Source organism: Bacillus rossius, chromosome 10, assembly GCF_032445375.1.
Source record: "Bacillus rossius redtenbacheri isolate Brsri chromosome 10, Brsri_v3, whole genome shotgun sequence".
Lineage (NCBI taxonomy): Eukaryota > Metazoa > Arthropoda > Insecta > Phasmatodea > Bacillidae > Bacillus > Bacillus rossius.
In genome coordinates this window covers 51718213-51741594 of record NC_086337.1, presented here as the reverse complement: position 1 = coordinate 51741594, position 23382 = coordinate 51718213, and the positions used below count along the sequence as shown (strand labels likewise).

The 23382-nt window shown below is 37.7% G+C and overlaps 1 protein-coding gene across 2 annotated transcripts in view; it reads right to left on the bottom strand.

Annotated features, from left to right (window-relative positions):
• LOC134536131 (E3 ubiquitin-protein ligase sina-like) overlaps nt 1–23382 on the bottom strand; it is a 932635-nt gene that overhangs the window by 160199 nt on the left and 749054 nt on the right. For both annotated transcript variants that reach the window (XR_010075763.1, XR_010075764.1), the window contains one exon: nt 20844–20931. The gene's annotated coding sequence lies outside the window, so the exon portion shown is untranslated. The remainder of the gene's footprint in view (nt 1–20843; nt 20932–23382) is intronic.

Below are 23382 nucleotides of genomic sequence, written 5' to 3'. Positions count from 1 at the left end.
TCAGAGCACCATTCAAAACATATTTTTTCCCCTTACAGGTGCCCTACAAGGAGTCCCATAATCGATTATTGACTCTCAGTTTTAGAAACTACTCTAGTTTACTACGATCGTTTCTTGAGTCCAGCGTCTCACCTGAACGAGGTGTCATTGAAGTTATGTTTTCGCTTCTTTGCTGTATAACTTCGTGGTTTATTCTCCTTCTTTCCTTTGTGTAAGCATTTTATTTGTGACACGGTTTTGTTTGTTTTGTCTATATACGTTATGTGATCACAATTACATTTGTTGGGTAGTAATTTATCTTACTATGTTGCAATTTTATTGAAAACTTTGTATCATCGTAATTATTTTTTACTGTGCCGTGTGTGGGAACAGCATCTCATTGGTCCAACAGTCAATCAATCAACTGAGTGTCTTGGCAGACATATTTGTTTATATTCCTTGTTTTTGACGTGACGTCTAACAAATCGATGAATGCCGGTTTAACGCACAAAAAAGTGTCCCGTAACGCTCATTGTCCCGTTATGCTGTGTCCCGTTACGCTCATTGTACGCTTGCGCCGCATCTATCTCTCTTCCACTCGATTGGAACAACCATCGATTTGACTTTTTCGAGACACATTCAACTTGAAACACTCCCATTCGTTTCCTACTTTTACTATCATCGTCCTATCCTTAACAGAATAACGCAGATTGGAAGAAGTTAAGTAGCAAGCATGTATAAAAGTTAAAGTTAAAATAATTTCTTCGTTAAAGTAATAAGCATGTTTGAATTAATGAGTGCAAATAAAAGTGAATTTATCAATTAAATTGTAGATTTCATTTCACTCCTTCTTTGTATCCATACAAAATAGTGATAATTCAATAAATATTATTCAATTTTATTCATAAAAGTATGTAATCATTTCATCAATGTTTTGTTATGACGTTGTCACGTTAAATTATCGTCCGTAAACCGCCTTTACAGACAACCAATTTTTCTTTCTTTCATCCATATTCTACGATGAAAGAACACACCCAACAGCTACAGTAACACCAAGACTGATCGTGTGCGGGGAAGGCTTCATAGTTCAATCTAGTCTGTCAAATTCGAACTGAACACCTCAGACTGAACGTTTGTGCAGAGCGTCTCACGGACTGGGCAGTCCGAACTTCAGACGTCACGTGTCCTCCTGCCGGCCAATCACGTCCCGTCCTCCCTGAGTGACGACCAAACATGAACGTCCTCCCTGAGTGACGACCGATCGCACCCCGTCTCCGAGATCGCCAGTTCACTCACGGGAAGTCTGCACTCCAAAAAAAAAATTGGTTGTCTGTAAAGTCGGTTTACGGACGATAGTAACGTGACAACGTCATAACAAAACATTGATGAAATGATTGCATACTTTTATGAATAAAATTGAATAATTTTTATTGAATTATCACTATTTTGTATGGATACAAAGAAGGAGTGAAATGAAATCTACAATTTAAGGGCTCGGTTCAAGGTCACGGTTGTGATTCTGTCCCGCTGGAGAGCGCTAGTAGTCGCGATCAGTTGAACACTCGTTATCACAGACATATATTCTTCCCGGGTGCCGCTGTCATCCGGGCAGAAGCGGGGGGACACGATAATTACAACGCGGTGTTGCCAAGCGTTATCTGACACGTGACGCTCGCACCAAGGGCTATGGGCTACCGAAGACAGGCGGTTCCGCTGTCGCTCGCTCTGCTAGCTATCCGAGGGCAGCTAGGCAGTGCCTTCTGCTTCCGAATGGGCCCCAATTTGTGACGTGTGCTATTTGCTTGCTGGTTTAACCATGGATATATTGAATAGCAGTCCGTGGACCATTTGGCCGGCTGGTGGGAAAGGCAGTCTGGTACGATTAAGGAAAAGTTAAATAGAATATTACGTACAAAATTATAATCAAATTTAAAAAAACACAGAACTAAGGGCAAAATCCTAATATAGTGATACAAGAAATAAAACAGAATTATTTTTTTGTTATTCTCAGTTTAAAGTTATTTCCATAAAGGACATATATATTTATTTCAATGGTTTCGATTTTGGCAAACGAGATTTTAATAAGTTAACGTAACTTTTTTTAGTTTCCTGATATCATCATCCAATCGGTTTTAAGTACAATAAATATTTGATACATTAAGCAAAATACGTACCGTTTGTTTGTTTCAAATGTTACTATATTTATATAAATTTGAAATTGTACCGTATTAAACTAACACTGGATTGAAAAGAATATGTTGTGTGACAAACAGAAATTCTTCAGTGAAATATATACTAATCCAGGCTAATACTTTTTTACCAATAAAAAATTTATATTGACTCGCGTTTTGATTAGGCTGGGACAATATGTTACAAAACGCAAGCAGAATTAATAATAAATAAATGACATTTTGGTATTTTGTCTACAGTTTATTTTCATCTCGTGGTTCCGGAACATTTAATGCAATACTTTACTTAACCCAATATTTTTCACCCAATATATATGTAGCCCGCGATTGCATTGAGATCCTTACAATCTGGAGCCTCGGCTTATAACTTATATTGGACAAAAAAATATTTCCTTCATTGCTGCGATGAACCTCCCCGTTTTTCACAGTCATTCGAAAGGAAACTTGACATTTGACTACTGTAAACGTAAACACTGCTTTATATTAACATAATTCCATGTATACAATTTAGTATTTATCGAAATAATTTAGGCATTGAATAAATAACGCCCAAAAGCACCTCCTGTACTTTGAACCTCCGGAAAATCACGAATTCTACTTATTGAAAACAGAGACTTTACCACTCGCATCGGAACTACACATGCAGGTTTTATTTAATTTCAATAAATGATTGATATAAACTTAACCACGCAATGTTATGATTTATTTTCATTACCTACTTCATTTTCTTAAATGAATATGACTGAATTATGCACAAATAAATACCGAAGTGTCACGTTCATCCGACCTTTTCTTATCCAACATTTCGTATTATCCGACATCTCAAAAATAAAAACTATTCTATCGGAAACATAAACGACAATTTATGTCATAATAATTTTTGTTGATCCCGACTCTAGGTACCGCAACTTATTATTCAGCCAGATATTTTTGTTATTTTTTGGTTGTCAAAATGTTTATTAGGTTTGAAATGTTTAAAACATTAGCAAATTTTTACTTTTATAATGTTTTTATTAGCAATTCCCTATTAATCCGACATTTTAACTATCCGACTTTCTGCTGACCCGTTTATATCGGATAAGCGAGACACTACTGTATAACACCGGGACGGCCTCCACTGGGTGACTGAGGGGTCCCAGTGTGATGTAGGCGCCAGCAGTGCTGCTCCAGGGGCTAAGGTGAGCTGAGCGAGCAGGGGGCCGAGGTGGTGGACATGCCTCAGCCTCTGTGCATAGCCGGAGCTCTAGCGGCTTTCCCGATTGCGTATATGTCGCATCCATATCCACGCCCGTGGGGGCCCGGGGCGGCAGGGCCTTATGGCTAAGAGCGCCGGGTCAACAAAGAAAAGGGGGGAAACCCCTGAAAGGTCTATGTACGACCACACCAAATATGTATAATGATTTTGTTATAGGTATTCGATGAAACTCAAGCAATATTTAGTTTCCCAGGTAAACTTGTAGAGTTACAATGTAGATGTAAAAAAAATATATATATATTTCTCCATGGTGCGATTTTGGTTTGTGATTATTTGAAGTATCACAATTGATTTGTCTACTATTTATATCAAATATGATGTATTAATTACACTTAGCTTTATGCTAAGTAAAAAATTGGCATTCCAAACATATAAATTCTCGTCAGTGTTGTAATGTTACACAAATTTAGGTAAGTAAATATAAAGATTTACCGTGATAAATATTTCAATTTTTCAAACATCATACATCTCACTGATTACAAAACCTAAATTCAATCACAGAATTTGATTTAGTCTCATATTACAATAAATCCAGCTACAGCTTCCTTAAAAATAGAATAATTGTGGTAATAGTTTTAAGTTGTTTTCTAGGAATTGTAAGAGGCCTGAATTGGTCTGCACTTCAGAGTCAAGATAAATCTTCTACCTGTGTCGCTGTAGTTACTTCGGGATCAGGAGGCTGGAAGTGGGATCAGTATAAGAAATACTGGAAAATTCGTGAACACAATGCACAGTGATACAAATAAGGCCACAACTGTGATTAATTAATTGCACAAGTACTGCAGTCTTCCTTACTTTACTCTCTAGTTTTGAGTTCATTTCAAAATCGTAGCAACTCAATAAACGTTACCCACTAATTTTGTGAAGCTACGTAGTAAATAATCAATATCCATGTTTAACTTGAGTAAGTCCCATAAAGAATACATTATTATCAGTTAAAAGTAATAGGAAATAAATATAACTAAAGACCATGACGAATTTCTTTTTTGAACTGAATGGTTCCTGCAGTGCACTGTCTTGTGTGCTTTTCTTGTAGGTTTAATAAATATGGTATTACATATGAGGGTCTCAATATCCTGTTTCCTTGTAAATTTATCCATGAAGAACTCTCAATTGCTGTTTTCAACAATGAGGTTTGGTAAATGCTCATTAAAATCTTCACAAACAGCCGAACTGTAAAATAAAAATAAGAATAAAATGTGCTTAACAATAATAAAATAAGAAATTAGTACAAATACATATTTTAACTAAATGTTAAATACATGACTATTGTTAAGAAAACGTGCTTATTACACAGTTATGATTTGGCATTTGATTCGGAAATATTGTTTTCAGACAAAGACGTGTTAATGATGCAAAATGGTCATATGTTAATGAAATGTATCGCTACAAAACCTCGATATTGTATAATCCTATCATCTTATTAAACGTTTTAGGGAAAAACTTTTTTAAAATGATTATTAGTTCTGATTTTACTTAAAGACTTTATTATTAATGAAATGCTTAGGATAACATGCTATATTTTGTTCTTATGTTGAGAATGACAATGGAGAATATTCTGTATGAAAACTAAAATTATTCATAAAATGTTTGTTCACATCGTAATTATCACTGGAGACAAGAATGATTCATTTAAGTGCATTTAAAGTAAATCTTAATTTCCGCATCGTAATAATGTAAGATGTAAACTAGCCGCCCTATTATGTTAAAATTTTCCGTAGCAGGTTTCCTTTAAAAAACTTACTGAGATATACATCTAAATAGCCTCAGTTATATTTATAATTGTTAAATTATTTCATGTATTAAAAATAGCAAGACGAATAGTGGAACGATAATAATGCTGTGGCTATCAGTCCTCGCGTATCTTTATATTATTTTTTTTCTGTCGAGGTTTTCCCACTACTATGCCGAAACACACAAGACCTTAAAAATCACAGTGAAAACCTACAGCTATAACGAAAATTTCTCTACTTCTTAAAAATAAAAGTAGCTATTTTGTAGAGTTTTTTTTCCTATGTATAAAAAAATAATTAAGAACTTGTGGTTCCCAGATAAAAATGAAATAGCTTCACACGAATTCTTAATTCACACTTTTCCCCCAGCTCTATTTAATTCTATTTTAGCTTTTTAGCTAATTTCCTCAACTCTTTCAGCTCTAATATATATTGCAGTTGTATTTTGTATGCGCCGGCTTGAATATATGTTCTTTTTGGGGGGAAATAGTTATTTGCACTGATCTGACCTGAAGAATAAAATTTAGAATACATTTAGATTTTAAATGCTCAGGCACATTATAAAATGTTCATAAACTAATTCTATCAGTTAAATAGTTCGTTCATGTTTATCTTTTTCAAATACATGGTGAACAGCGTGCGCTGTGGATGTAAAAAACATTTATTATTTTATTTAACAGTCTGAAATAAAAGATGGAAATATTCAGTTTACCTATCTATTTACAATATTAAATGAGTTGTACAATTTAACTTGCTTTACATGTCATTTAAATGATCAGTATTTTGAATATATATATTCATAAATTAAGAGGTAAAAAAAATCGCTGCTACAATAACTGTCCAAGCAATGTCACAACGACTCATCCATATAGTTGCTCACTCAATGGTCCTCAGAAAAGCACTGTTCACCGTAGCTTCAATTGCTAACAGCTCGGCTGTAAGCAGACTATTACCAAGATAACGACTGGACATTGAGTCAGAAGTTCTTTGATGTGGTAATGCACAACATCGCGAAAATTCGCCCGCTAAGAAGTTTGGCGCAAATTATACTGAAGATTATGGGAGAAAATAAACGTAATTGCAGTTACTAAGTGACCACTTCAATACATAAACATAAATGTAATTTATATATATATATATATATATATATATATATATATATATACAAACATAACTATATTCCAGCCTCATGAACCATCTAAATTAACTTACAATTAACTTTGTTTACATAGGCCTAATAAATGGCTACCATATCAAAATTATTTTCAAGAGCCTGTCGAATTACTACAATTTCGTAAATATAGTTTGTAAAGAAAAATAATTTTTTCCTGTTGTTCGAATCAAATACAACCATGTTATAAAAAGAGCAACATAATAACATTGTGCGTATTATAATTGTAGTCATTGGCATGATGATAGTATTACATTCTCTTGTAAGTAAGAAATTGTTTAACTGATAACAATGTATTAATATCCTACTTAGTAATATTCATTTTAAAACATCCAATATTTCAACTCTATTAATTTCAGCACTGACTAGTTTTAAAAATTTTTATACCTTATTTTATTTTACAGGTTTCCGTGTGCCGGCGGGTTTGTTAGGGCTCGGCGTATCAACTACCTAATCTTAAGAACACTAAGGCCTAAATTTATTGGCCAATAAATGCAAGACAATGGCCGCGAAAGCCGGCGGAATCTTTATTACTAATGCCTAAAATTTGTTTCAAAATCTCTGTTTCAGATTAAGACGTCCATATGTTTTTTGATAGTTTCAATAGTTTCATCGCATTTTTATGCAGTAATTAAGCTTAGATAGTTTCTTGTGAAATTGTTTCTTTTCAACGCTCGCTCTTTACGTCTGCCTTCCGGGGTGGAGGACAAATAAATTATATAAAGAAATTTATACAATTTTAACAAAATTCATGGCATACCCGAAATTCTGATCCAAATTCCTTCCAAAGGTACATAGCGACTTCAGCTACGGTCACCTGAAATAATACTGGGGAATATCGCATAGAGTAGTCATTTCATGTTGCACATTTAAACTGTATTGCTTGCAATCTTTTAAAAAGGCCTGCTGAATTTATAGGCAGGCAAAATAATAAAACTTTAAAATGTGTATTGTTTTTCTTGTAAGGCTGCATGTACCATACACAACCTATAAGGCCAATAAAAACATTTTACGAATGAAATATATATTCATTTCCCGCTGGAAACCTTTAGCTATAAGCCGGTTGTTCACTACATAATTATATACTGTACTGACTGTGTTGATTTCAAAAGCATACTCTAGCCGTAAAACCCATAAAAATCATATGGACGAGTGGCCGCTAAGCGCGTTAGAAGTGATGTATCAATATATGTAAGTGATAGGGGAATAATAATGTCTACAAATGTGTGGATTGTGTGCAAGTATGCAAGTGAGCAAGTAGTCAAATGCGCAAGTATTCAATTAAGCGAGAGTGCTATAATGCAAAAATTTCATTGAGCACCTCACTCCTGAGCCCCGTTCCCCTATCCTCCTTCGAATACGACACTGCTGATAGTTAGTTACCCTGTAAGCGTTACGCTTTTGTTATACTGATTACAACATCGCCTCATATTACTTTACCAGCTGTAAAAATGTTACAATTAAATTTTCTTAAAATAATTGTTGCATCATATAAATATATACCATTTACTTTAACGTTTAGATGCTAGAAGAAGCTTAATTCGATTTTTCATGGACTTTCTACGGTGAGATAAAGGTCGCGAAATGTTGGAACAATTACGCCAATTTCTTCCCATGGCTGTAGCGTAGCAACTGGAGAATTGAACCGAGGAACAAAATCACTTGAAGTGCGGGTTTACTGTCGCGTGAGAGCTGATGGTAAGGGGTGGGTGAGGGGGAGATAGGCGAAGTGGCAACTAGGCCGTTCCTTCTCTCATTCCACGCGGCCCTTATCTCTTGTCCGCCGCCGGCGGAGCACGTCATATTACCAGCGTGCATTGCAGCCTATACATCAGGCACTTCCACAATATACATTTAAAAAATTTGGTGTTGCTTGTATATTTAACCAGATACATTGCCAAAGCCAAGGACTTTTCGTGAGATTGAGATATGACCAACGTTGTTACGAGATGATTATGGGGGTAGAAAATACTGACTGATAATTGTGACAAAATTAAAACTTAATTTTACAATATCAAACTTAAAAATTTAAATTAAATTGAAATTGTTTTCGTAGAAACCTGTATGCTTATAATATCTACAATTTGGCGTTTGTTTTAGTTTTCTATTACAATAACTTACATAATCGCGTGCATTTAAGTTTAACCTGTAAATCCCTATCCCGCCATTCGGCTAGCATGGGAGTGAACCGAGCCCTTAATTGATAAATTTACTTTTATTTGCACTCATTAATTCAATTATGTTTTTTACTTTAACGAAGAGATTATTTTAACTATAACTTTTATACATGTTTGCTATTTAACTTCTTCCAATCTGTCGACGATAATAGGAAAAGTAGGAAACGAATGGGAGTGTTTCAAGTTTAATGTGCCTCGAAAAAGTCAAATCGATGGTTGTTCCGATCGAGTGGAAGAGAGATAGATGCGGGACACAGCGTAACGGAACAACGGGCGTAACGGAACAACGGGCGTAACGGGACACATTTTAGTGCTTGCAGCCGGCGTTCATCGATTTATTAGACGTTGTCACGTCAAAAACAATGAATTTAATTTTAGGTAGATTTTGACTCGTTAACACTGCAGTGGATCAGTGATATTTGACACAATAAAACAAAAAGCGAGTGTAAACATTTGACCTCGGTGATGAGCAAGCATCCTCACGTTGTTCATTTTTCAAATAAACTTATAAAACGTAACTCGAACACAAAACTTAACGTTAAATTCATAAAATAGTGCCGGTTGTGATAAATAAAATAGTCGCTTTTTAAATACCTAAATTTCTGGATACGAATCACACACATACTTTCTGCCGCTAGAAGTCGCTAACTGAATCGTAACCGTCGCTTGCCACCAACAAACACAGATAGCAATTAGCAGCACGTAACAACCGGAAAGTATAAAGTATTAAAAACGGCTCCGATAACACCCCGGATTTGCACCTGATTTTAGACAAGGATTGTTATTAAAATCCTGCCCATTTTGTTAAAAATTCACTAAACAGTTAAAACTATAATCTCACGTAGACGTTAAGAAGTTATATTTTTGTATCTTTATTAAAATATTATCCTGAAACATATTAAAACATAACATTAAGTATAAGCTTTTTCTTAAATGACTGAAATAAGTTTTTAAAATCTTACCTACTACAAACAAACCGTAGCATTATTCAAAATTTATTATTATATTATTGTATTATAATGTTTTAAAAAAATTCCCAGTGACGAGATTTGAACCACGTCCTTTGAGGTTACCAAGCGTGCCGCTGTGCCACTAAACCTTTCGAGAATTTAGAATATGTAATGCAATTAATGTTCCAGGGTAGTTTCATTTGGCGTACCAATACGTTTGGCATGTCCTCTTAATATTCACGCAACCGACCAAATACATACGGGTTTATGTTCCTGCGCGTGGGCTTTCCGCTCTTCGTGACACATTCCCGTTCATCGACTCCCGCTCCATTTTTACGGGATTCCTCCCGCCGTATGCCGTACACCGAAGAGCTAAACAAAACTGTTAAAACAACTTCTCTACGGTATTTTATTTATTTTTTGACGCGACAACGTCTTATGAATCGACGAACGCCGGCTGCACGCACGAAAAATTGTCACGTTCCGCCTGAGCCAAGCGGGCAAGAACCGGCCAAACCACCGTGCGAGAAAATCTTCTATAATATCAAAACAGTTTAAGGCGTTTTTTTTTTTTTTTTTAAACTGATTGTTCATGATTATATTCAAACAAATCATTTAAATTAATTTTTGCAAAAACTGTAAAAAATAATATTATGAAAATTAAAAAAAAGTATGCAATTTTTCATCAATGTTTTCTTATGATGTTATCACGTAAAATTATCGTCCGTAAACCGACTTTACAGACAACCCTCTTTTTTTTTTGTTTTGTTTTAGAGCGTGGTCATGACGGGGTTTTTTTCCTCAGTGAAGCAGCCCTGATTCGCGGCAGCGCGACATGAAGACGTGAAGACGTGAAGATGTGAAGATGTGAAGATGTGAAGACTCCCCAGGCGACAGGAGTTCCTGATGAGAGAACTTGCGTGGAGTGCGTGCCGGGAGGCTGGTGCGTGTGAGAGGAGGGGGGGGGGTGAAGAAGAAAGGAGACGTAACTGTAATTTGGTGAGAATCCCCTATCCCCGCGGCGACATTACGTTCCCCCTCCACCCTTGTCAGATATGGTTGTCGGGGGAGTCTTTGTGGTATTACCGCAAGACCCACGTTAGTCAGTCGGGAAGGGCTTCTTGTAATCTGCATGGAACACATTCCAAGTGTGCGGAAGTGGAAGTCATTCCCCACCCCCCTCCCTCTTCCTTCCTTCCTTCCTCTCCTCTTGCTCAGAGCTCGACTGCAGTCGTGATAATAACTCCGCCACTTTGTCCCCCAAACGTCTCTCTATCGTGTCCTACCCGCGGTGATTGGCGCGTGTTTCAGGCGAGGCGGGAGAAGGGGGGGGGGGAAGCCTTCTTTTCACAGAAGAGAGAGCCACACCCGAAGTTCCCCGAAGTTCATGATCGCTTTTTCCCCCCGTTCTATCTCATTGTATAAACCGGGGTGGCATTAAATTTTGCGGTCGATTAGGATAGGTTAGCTACATTATAAATACTTTCAAACATTGTGGATGGTTGGTTATATTAGCTAAGTATAGCTACACTAAAAAATACTGTAAAATCATTTAATGGTTGTTTAGGAAAAAAACTTTTTATATGTAGCTATCCAGGGATAGGAAACAGTTTACATGATTTCACAGTATCTTTACTGTAGCTATCCCAACCAAATCAACCGTCCACAATGTTTTAAAGTATTTATAATATAGCTAACCTAACCTTTTACAATGAACAAAAAAAAAAAAAACCTCTAAGATGCACGATCGGGTGTTAGGCTCTCTCGTCTGTGAAAAAAGGCTTCCTGGAGAAGGGGATTTGGCGAAAACACGTCTCTCTGTCAGAGATCACCATTTTACAATCCGTGATTAACACCGCGTGTCTGACATTCAAACGAGTCATGTCGTCTCATTTTAACATTTGGGGAAAATAAAAAAAAAAAATCATTTTTTTAGAACTCTTCACTTTAAGGATCAGATACTTTTATTTTACATTTTTTTTAGTTTCCGAAGAATTTTTTTTTGCTGTAATTAATGATTGAAGCGACGGAGGGGAAGATATGGGAATTAGAAGGAGCAACATTGGTTTCAAAAGTTTTCATGTCATTAGATGTAATGCCTTGACTTCCCCTTCTCTTTCTAGCTGTTAAATTTATCCATACCTCGTTATCACTCTAAGCCTGGTGGGTAGGCCACCAGCTAGGCAGCCATGAGAAAGTGCATCATTCCGAAAAAAATTTCCCTACTGGAAAAAAAGGTTTCATGTGATCTGAAGGACAACTTTTGCGACCAGGATTCCGACGAGACAAGAGTGTTCTCAGACCTGTCTTGGGCCAAGGCTGGTGCGTATAGAAACCCGAGTAAGGCAACAAATTACACATTCAGCTTACACAAGTCTGTCTTGAAATATTAAAAAAAAAAAAAAAAATCATCGTAACTTGAAATGGTAAGAGGATGGGATAAATTTCCTAATTTTTTTTCCCCAAGAAAATTCAGACACGTGTGTGTATGTTTAGTCTACTTACATTTTCTGTGATCAATTAACTAGCTTATAATACGGACAGAGTCCATACATCTTAATTTATTTTTTTAATATTTTTTTATATTAATTTATACTGTGTACCTTTTCTCTGCAAAATAATCAGACTATCATTTTTAAGAACACATACTGAGAAAAAAAACTATTTAACTATACATTGTTGTTTTTTTACCCCGTAGTTTAAGTGTGAAATATTTTTTTTTAAATTTGCTGTTAAGTGCTGGACAAGGCGGTGTGCACGCCTTATCTCCACCACAAGAACATATATATGTATGTGTGTGTGTTTGTGTTGGTGTAGGTGTGTGTGCGCGTGTAGACGAATGAAGCCTGGAGGAGGATGGGAAACCGACTGCGACTGTCCAGTTCTCCGCGGCCGGACACTGGCCCCGGTGGAAGGTCGCAGGGGGAACATAAGGTGGTTGGAGAGGGAGGGGGTTGGTGGTCAAGGGAGGAAGGTCATGCCATTTGTAATGTCGGGGGGGGGGGGGGGGCGGACCACGACACCACTTCTCGGCTTCGCCCGACCCGCGCGAGTCTCACAGACCCAGCTTCTCACACGCCGCCGGCACCGCCGCGCCAGACATCTGCACTCAAATTTATTTATTGACGTGGCAACGTCTAATAAATCGATGAACGCCGGCTGCACGCACGAAAAAGTTTCCCGTAACGCACATTATCCCGTTACGCTGTGTCCCGTTACGCTCATTGTGCGCTTGCGCCGCATCAATCTCTCTTCCACTCGATTGGAACCACCATCGATTTGACTTTTTCGAGGCACATTCAACTTGAAACAATCCGATTAGTTTCCTACTTTTCCTATCATCGTCCTATCCTTAACAGAATAACACAGATTGGAAGAAGTTAAATAGGAAACATGTATAAAAGTTATAGTTAAAATAATCTGTTCGTTAAAGTAATAAACATATTTGAATTAATGAGTGCAAATAAAAGTAAATTTATCAATTAAAGTGTAGATTTCATGTCAGTCCTTCTTTGTATTGATACAAAATAGTGATAATTCAATTTTATTCATAAATGTATGCAATCATTTCATCAATGTTTTGTTATGACATTGTCACGTTCAACTATCGTCCGTAAACCGACTTTACAGGCAACCAATTTTTTTTTCTTTTTGACGTTATAACGTCTTTCAAATCGACGAACGCGGGCTGCAAGACTCATTGTCACGTTCCGCCTGAGCCGAGCGTGCAAGAACACCGGCCAACCACCGTGCGAGAAAATCTTCTATAATATCAAACAGGTTAAGGCGGGATTATTAAAAGCAGCAATTTAAATAAATTGATTTATTTGTTCAATTACGTCATTTCAAATTAACAATTTATTGTATTGATTTCAGGTTATTTCTAAAACTAATTGTTCGTGATTTTATTTAAACAAATTATTTAAATTAAATTTGCAAAAAACTGTAAATCATATTTGTAAATTGAAAAGTATGCTATTTTTCATCAATGTTTTCTTATGACATCACGTAAACCGATTTTACAGACAACCCCCCTTTTTTTTTGTAATATAACCAAGAAAGATTTTGAAAATCTGTGACAGAGCTATTGTTATTTGTGCATACACAAATAACGTTTTTTTAACAAAAAAATTGGCCCATAATTTAAATTTTTTATTGATGTTTCAATCAAGGATATATATATATATTTAAACCATGGAGAAGATTATCAAATGTTCAGTAATTGACGAGACATATGCTGCTGTATTTGCATTATTATAAGAAGAGAGAGATGATAGAACATATATCATCGCAATATTTGCGATGTTTCTCGAAGACAAATTATAATGCACTAGATCTCAGAAAGCAGTTGAAGTTACGACATTCATGCGGTAGAACATCGCATAACCAGGAAGAAGGTATGCTACTTAAATCAGATAGGGTACGAAATTGTGTAGTCTACCATGGTGAAAAAAATAAATAAATAAATTCACCTTCAATTTACAAAGAACGTTGGTTACAAATCATCCAGGGATCTTCACAAAATAATTCTTATCTCCGTAAATTCACGGGTACAAAGTTTACTTACTATGAATTAAAACTCACAAGAATAAACTTTGTTATGTGAGCAGAAAACATAAAAAAAACTGGTTAAGACTCGTGCAAAAACACACTTATTTCTTACCATTTTGCTTTTACCCTGTTTATACAAAAAAAAAAACAGAACTCGGAAATTGAAATACCGTGTTGTTTCTACGAATTATTTGAGGTGAATTCTTCGTTGAAATATGACCGTTAAAATTTGCCGTGATTTTGAACGGTGCAACAGCGACTCTCGTACTGTCAAATGAAACGCCCGACAACGGGGGCTTCGGGAAAGTTCCACAAGGGTGTTCAGTCGGTGGCCGGAATCGACCTCAAAGCCAAAGAACATAAAGGGGGAAGAGAAACCACTCGAGCCGCGCCGGGGGCCGAGTGCCTCCCTCTTCTCCGACTACCGGGATCAGTGAAACGATACGACCTCCTCTGTGTTACCGAACCGCAGTCCGTTTCCCCTCCGTACTCCGTGGTGGAGTGTTCCCCCCCGCTCCTATTAACTTCATTGCTTCCCGCTGGTTCGTAGTAGCTCCGGTAATGTAGCGGCACCGTGCCACCAGGTGGAGTCGGAGAAAAAAACAAAAACAAAGAAATATAACATATTGCTGGCTCTTGTGACTACTGTCTGATAAACTATCGGCTTTCGAGGCTGAGCTGTGTTCAAGTGGTATACATCGTACCGACGTTTCGCTCTGCAGCAGGAATCTTCAGGGTTGCTAGAAGGTGGTGGTAATGCTCTAAACACGCTGCCAGAGTTCCTCTTCAGCCAATGAGAAACCCAACATGTTTGGCCGATACAATGACCAATCAGCAGGAAAAATTCCTTCTCCAATCAGCTGCCACCTGAGCTAATTGAAAGAGGCCTCTTCGTATGGTTGGCGTGTGGTATATTTTTGTGCTGATCTGAAAAATGGTTGTTTATCGTTTGAATGAATTTAACTACTGATACTGACTGAACGTCAACCGGCCAAGGGATCAGAACCTGAAATAATATATATTTTTTTTAATCGGGCGATGTCAAATAAAGTAAATTAAATATTTGCACGCATATTTTATAATGCAAGGTTACATTTGGTCGATAATTTGCATGCTCAGGCAAATGGCAAAAATCTACGGAAATGTGTTATAACTAGCTGAGAGAAAACATTAAGAACATTCAAAGGCATTCAGTATTACGTGCATCAGAATTCCCAGACAGTACAGACCACGATTGCAGGAAACGCGACATCACAAAGATGATGTGCTGCGGACCATCTGGGTGACAAGTGCTATTGAAATGAAGGCGTTCGCGTCATGAGAGACGACTCAGTTAACCACGGCCACGGACAACCCGTCGCAGGGAGAGAAGTCGCTGGATAAAGGTGCGGCTGTTTCAGTCCCGAATGTCCGCAGCACACACATCTGAACTGCGAGGCGGGTGGCCTAAGCATCAGGCGTGAAGACACCGGGGAAACACAATGAGTACGTTCTTTGAATGGTTCTTGCAACGGTAGAGATTGGGAAACTATACAAGCGACAAAAAAATATTATCTTTGAAAGATTTGTGCAATGGGAGTGCATGACTTGTGTGGGGTGTAAAAAATTACCCCGTGCGGGGGCAAACATCCCACGTCCATCTCTACCTGCACCGCGAGTTACAAGCATTATTTTTAACCTCGCTAACCTTGACTTCACCAAGGTCACTTGCGTAAACGCAGTAGAGACGCAAAACTAAATTACAAGTTTGATTGGGTGTGCAGTAGGTTATTGCAGCGTCCAAAACAATTACATTATATGCAAACATTTAAATTTATTCCCGCTAAATTAGAATACAGACAAGTAAAAAAAAAATATGTGAAAAACGACATAAAATTTACAAATGCTATACGTGACGCCCGGCCGTAGCGATCACGTTAGCTGCGGCACAAACAACCTTGCCATCGCATGAGTCTAAGTCTGTGCATCGCCGCGCGAGGGAGGGGAGGGAGAGTCCACACGAAATCTTGGCTACCGTCCGAAAAACAACCTCTTCTTTCACCATTAATAAAATTAAAGTTTTACTTACATTGGTGCTCGCCGTGCCGTAGAAATTTACCAAACTGTAGCGCCTCGGGTACCCGGGCTGTAGACTGGGCGTAAACGACCATGTTGCACAGTCAAATGGCGCCGGTCGACGCACTTCGGGGCGTGGTGGAATTACACTCGCGACTTGCGAAAAAGTTAAAAATCTTTGATGCGAACTACGTTGCCGTACATTACAGGTTATCAAAAATATAATGCAGCTGATGCGGGCCGCGGCAACGATAAATCCGCGTAGCAGTATCCATAGTTAACCGTTCATACCGAAGTGTGGGTCGCGTCCCAACCCCCGAGCACGGGGTTACCCTGGGATCTCATATTCACAACTGACCCGCCCGCAAGCTTCTCTCGACTCGACTCGACTTCGACTGCACACAGTCCAAACTGTCCGCTCGCCGCATACGTCACACTTCGTGACGTCATGCACCTCCCGCCGCTAATTTCCCCCTCTCTCATGCGTGGACAAGTCCATTCAGTAGGGGTCAATGGCCGCACGGTAAACCACAGTACTTGATTAAATATTAACTAAAACTAGTAAAGACTTATATAAAAATAAATATAAAAACATTACTTAAAAAAATACGTTAAAATTATAATTAAACATTATAAACACTAAACATAATCACATGAGACACGCGAAGTGTCTCACTTGATGTAAGCTTTTGGACATACGCCATTGCTAAGCAATGGCGTATGTCCAAAAGCTTACATCAAGTCACAAAAAATATTGATATGCAAAAACGATTGAGATCAGCAGATGAAAAAAAAAAAAAAACATTTAAAGCTCAGAAAAATTCTGTCGAAGGAATACGTAACAAAATTATTACAGAGCAGACGGACCCAGTGGGCTAAAAGTAACAAGACAGTAACAATGAGGACAGTGATAAATACAAAAAAATACGACCTTTGACAACACAGAGACAGACATAAAAATCCAACGATGATACCAAATAGATAACCCAGACCTTACAGAGACGCAAGGCAGACCCAGGGGCGTGTCGGAACAGGTATTCTGGACACCACAGCGACGACAGCACAGACAAAAACAGTATCCCTAAGTCAGCAGTTGCGACGTTTCGGGAACTGAGATCTGTTCTATCCTCAGGCACAAAAACGTTTATCTTTTTGTCCGTCACTGGAGTTTCCTTAAGACGGACAGTGCAACCAGCAATGGCTTATGTCCAAAATAACAGCTTGGAACACAATAAGTGGCGCTCTTTCACACAAGTATACACACCGGATAAATAACCCATTAGTTTTATCTAAGTTGAGATTTTATACTACGCAAGGTGTGTATTTAAAACGGTAGAGGAAATTTTTTAAGTGATGTTGTAAAAACCATTGTACATTTCCAGAGGCCAATTTGTGCACGAAACAAAAAAAAAAAAAAGAGACGGGATACGTATTAAGTAATGACCCAGTAAACAAAATAAATCACATTTAATTTTTGTGGTACACAACTTTCCTTGCTTTGATCAAAATTTCTCGACTGTCGCTGAAAATGCACACATGACTTTTAATTGTAATTAAAAAGGCAAAGAAATACAAATATTGCAAGCTAAATAGCAATGTATGCAAGTATCACTAACTCGAATTTAACTGGAGTTCCTTGAACTGAAATATGCAATTAATTCAGGATTTCCGGAGCGAAACATGTTTCACGTTTCAGGGCGTCGAATAATAATAATAATAATAGAATTGTGACGAGTGCCTTAATTTTCTGCGTTGGAAACGGAATTCTTGCGGGTTTCAACGCGTTTGGAAATGCGCGAAGCGCCGAGAACGCCAGTCACGCTATGTCCCGGCATTCAACTGTTCGCGTTTTGCGTCCGAAATAAATAAAAAAGACCGGGAGGTTTGCAGACACACGAACATGGAGTTTTGGAACGCGTTCAGCTATTCCGCATTAGGTACTTTTTTCTATTCGTGGATAGTTTTCACAGTGGAAATGTAGGACAGAGCACACATACTGTAGTCACACATACAGTTAGACAGCCCAACGATCTAAGCTAGTAATTAGGTAAAGGTTTTAACGTAGCCCTTTATGCACATGGGCATATCATTTAAATCAATAGCTGATCTCCCGTTTTTGGAGACGGACGCAGTAGAAGGAGAAAAGGTCACCTCGTAAAAAGGTTGGCCTAGTCTCACATAAGACGTATGTGGGCCTGCCTAGGTGAGGTGGGGAGATAAGTGCGACGCACGCTGGTATTTCTAGCGCGGTGTCGCCTCTGAACTGGCGCGCAGTCTTCTCGTCGTGCACAGGACAACTGTGAGATCTGAGCGGTGATCGTAACATTACATGAAGTATAAATAACGATAAAGGTGTAAAGAAAGTCCCTTAAGTGCTTTCGAGAATTTCAACCGGTTGTTATACGCCACAAACAGTTTAAAAACTTAATCCGAAATCAAAAGTACCTACTTTTTGACCCTCAGCGAATTTTTAAATGCTTTTCTTAAACAGGCCCCACTCGGATATCTCGATCTTGAGTATTTTTGAAATAGCTTTGTTTTTTCCACTGAAGTTCTGCGCACCGTGTGTGTGCCCGGGTAAATGGCGCCATTAAATGCTTGTCGCAAACCGTCACCTCTGGTTATCTTGAGTGGTTTCCAAATCTCGTGGGTTCCTTCTGAAGTTCTGCGAGCCGCACGTGTGCGCAATAAGGGAACGGAGACCGTTATATTTTTTTTTCCATACGTTCCTCGAGGGAAGCCTTCTTTTCACAGACGAGAGAGCCAAAACCCGAAGTTCCCCGAAGTTCGTGCTTTTCTCCGTATCTTTTAATGTAGCTATCCTAACCAAATCAACCGTCCACAAATGTTTTAAAGTATTTATAATGTAGCTAACCTAACCTAATCGACCATTAGCATCCTTTTATCAACACCGCCATATATATTTACAATGAACAAGAAAAAAAAACCGAAGATGCACGATCGGGCGTTCGGCTCTCTCGTCTGTGAAAAAGAGGCTTCCCGTTACTCGATGCTTCGAAAAGATGGCGCTCATGACGTGGGCCACGAAGCGGTGGAGAAAAAAAAATGGCCGCGGGGAAGCGTTTAGCGGCTGGGTTCTCGAAGGAGGCTCCACTCCGAACCTTGCTCCCCCCCCCCACCATTCCTCTGGGGAAACCCCCTCCCCTATTCTTTCCTCCCTCCCCCTCCTCGACGTTTACTGCCGCTCGGGATCGAACCTAATAACGCGGAGTGCATTCGCGAGCGCGGATGTTGCGGGCGAAGGTGGGGAGGGGTGGTGGGGTGTAGCGCATGAACGGCAGCCCCTCTCAAGGGAAAACATCTCTACGCCCCTTCACCCCTCTCACAAGCCGTTACTGCACACTTGACGCACGTGGCGGGGAACTCTGACGCTCCCGTCGCGTCGGCGCGGCGTAGCGCTCAGTCACGTCCGCGACTCGTGTACCGACACGTGAGCTGACACGTGGAGTGCTTGGGGGAGGGGGAAGACGTGCCGTGTTGCATTTTATCTCTCTTTTTTTTTTTCTCTCTTCTCGTTAATACAATTTCTTAAGAGCTATGTATGCACATTTAGCACTCTACCTTTCTTTCATTTGTTTCTTTTTTCTGTTACAAATGTTTTGAACATATTTTTACTGAAGGCAATATAATTGATGTAAAAAGTGATAACAACTAAAAACACTTGCGTGCCTTTTTACACCACTATATATTAAACACAATGAATATATGATGAGAATAATTGTGACTGAACAACGAATTCAAGAGAGATAGTGTTAAATTTACAAACATATACCTTAACAAAAATTAACGACGAGAAAAAAAAAATAACATGAGTGGAGGGTACTACCCATTAAGGGGTAGTACGTTATATCATTTTGCTTCAAATATTTTGTGTTTTTTCACATTATTTTAAATAAATTCATAATATAACCATAATTAATTGTTGACTGGAATTTTTTCTAATAAACAAGCACTTTAAAAATGTTTTTTATGAACTTAAAGAAATTACAATATTTATGTATATTAATATATACGTTATTGCAAAGAAATACAGATATGCCACAAAAAATGCACACAGCAATAGTATCGGGTCTTGTTTATTTTTATGATGATTAGCAACAGACTGATTGAAAACGTTTCAGAATACCAAAGTGTGTGTAGCACTTATCTAATTTATATTGAAAACATAATATTCTGAGTGTGGGATTGACTGTAATGCAACAAATAGTGTGCAAGTGAATGTGCTAAACTGTAATAATATTAAAGGTACGTAGTGACACTTATAGAATATCATCAAACAATAAGGCGCTCTAACACTATACATAATATTAACACAAGTATGTCCGCACCCAAGTAAATATGCAGAATTAAATAAAAATATTTATTTTATCTTTGCATATATTATATATTTAATAGTGCTATATAAATTACAAATACTTTTGCAGTGGCTGTGGTGGAACACGGGAGGTAAGATGGACACAACAAATGGATTTCAAAAGTTCCAAGCAAAAAAAAAATAATTGTCAATATATCTTAAGAACTTGGGTCACTAACCATCAAAGAACTTTTTAGTCGATCTTGACTACTACCTCAGGGTGGTTTCTCTCTTTGCAGACTCTACCGTTTAACAATCCGCGCCGGGCTGATTTTTACACCATTGTTATGATATTGTTACGAGTATAATGTTGGGGGGAACTGGCTTCGTAAGGGATAGCCCAATTATGTTTCATTACAGTGTTCTTAATTACAAGTATCTACCTTAGTAATAAATGATTGTACTTACCAGACCCTTGCGGGTGGCTTGCGTCACGTCAGCGCCCGTGCGGGGCCGCAGTCAGACTCGCTGGAAGGCTCGCTCAGGTACCTGCCTCCTAGCACACACGTAAAATTATTTAATATCACACTGGGGGTCCACAGGATACACTCGTATCAACACAGTACAAAAAAAATTGGTTTGTCTGTAAAGTCGGTTTACGGACGATAGTTTAACGTGACAACTTCATGACAAAACATTGATTAAATGATTGCATACTTTTATGAATAAAATTGAATCGTTTTTATTTTTAATAATAAAAGAATAAATACTTGAAATTTTACTAGTAATCAGATTTTTAAAATGCAAGAATAATTAAACCTTTATTGCCGAAATTGTTGTTGTAATAAGCAATCAAAACCACATTAACTTTTCACTTCACTTTATAAACAGTCGAGTGGAAGAGAGATAGATGCGGCGCAAGCGTACAATAAGCATAACGGGACTCAGCGTAACGGAACAATGTGCGTAACGGGACACTTTTTCGTGCGTTCAGCAAGGCGTTCATCGATTTATTAGACGTTGTCACGTCAAAAAATATCTACAATGCTCATTAATAAATTTAATTATGGTCAGGGACTTACGAATTAAGCCGCGAATTAAGTGGTGTCGATGCGAATTGCCGTTGACACACTGTAGTTTTATGTTTTGTTTTTTATTTTTTAAATGTATCAGAAATTGTCATGTAAACTTAGATATTTGTACAATTTTTTTTTTGCATTCACGTGATAAGAATACTGTATCACTGGAAAAATAGTGATCGCAGTAATAGTGGGCTCTGATCCTTACCCGGGAATTTGTGGCGTGTGTCGTCTCCCAGGACCTCCGAGAGTTAAAGATATTATTTGTAAATATTTTGAATATTATTATAGGCCACTACTCTTTACAGTCTGATGTTTACCTCAGCTGTTATGGTCTGTAAACGTAAGGAGATTATAACTGACTACCCTTTACTTCCGGCTTCACATGCGTAGGCCATATCACACAATATGTTATCCGTTAACTTAATTATTCTTTAATATTTATAAATGATAACAACACTTTCGTCATAGCATCTGATGAACATCGTACAGCTGTTCTGAAGTCCAGCCTCTGCGTTGCAAAACCCGCAAAAATATTTCCGGTTCCAATTGTTATTATGATAATTATTTTCTGAACATATTTACCTTAACACACGCCCGTACAACGAACTAAAATGAATGCGTTTGAAAGTAAATATATTTTAACGTAATGTGTATTTACACAAGCAGTGTAAAAGTACACGAAACGCATAGGCCTACTACATGTTTTTTTCCTCTCTTATAAAAGTATGATTTGGTGGATAAAACCATTTTAAGCTGTGCATTATTCCCAAATATTGTTCGCTCAGCAGCTTTTCAGGGGAGTAATGTTTTCAGTGACGTGTTTGCCCATTTTAAATTACATTGCAACGCAAACAGGAAACCTTTGAAAACAGCGACGGTAATGCGCACGCACCGCGACGGACGATAAAACATTTCTCCGTCCGAAAACCTGCATCGTGATTGCTTTTTAACGTTCGACAAAACAAAACCAATATTTGGTAACTCTCCGAACATCGCATTGTGACAACGATCCAGATTTATTCTCGTTCTCGCGTGGATGAGAGGAAAAACTTAGTTTTTTTTTACGTATTTCAGGATTGGCGAAAATACGGGGCGTATTTGGGGAAGGGGAGGGAGGGATATTTGGTACGCATGTTTTTAACAATAGCTGGATATTATGTGTGTTCATAATCTCCTCGTACCTCTACGTAAAACTGACATACAATTTCTCTGTCAGCCGTAGGTAGGCCTAATCTGAGTAAGCACAACATTTTGATTACCTTCTGTACGTTCTTAAACACACAATTTTTTTTCTGTCCCGTAAAAAAAAATCTTGGCTAATGAAAATTCTCGATACTTTTTTAACTTGCTGATTTATCACTAGTTCTGAGCCTTGTAACCACGTTCGCAAACTATGGCAACGCTAATTTGTCGTTAATATGTAGATGATGTAAGCGAAACCCAAAATAAGTTCCTAGCCACCAACTATTGATTATTCTCTAACGACAGAGCGTTCTGTTCGTATAATTTAATTTAAATGTAAATAAGTAAATAAATAGGTACTTATATATATAAAGTCTTACATTTTAGTTTTTTCTGTACCAACTTTGGTACAATACTAATAAATCTGTTGTGAATATTTATCTGACAAAAAGTCACGACAAATTAAATAAGATGTGATCATTCAAATATTCACGTACATTAATACAACAATTATAACTTATTACTTTTTACTTGAATCAATTACGTTTATTCTGTTTACAAGCACAAGAATGTTGTATTTTATGTAGTTATTTAAACTTTGTTCGTCTCTGAAAAATAACCACTAAATTTTTTATGCTTTCAATTATACTTAAAAATTTATTGTGGCTGCAGTCAAATTAGTATTTTGGTATAATCCAGCTATTAACCAACTGTAACATTAAAATATTAATGAACAAAGTTTT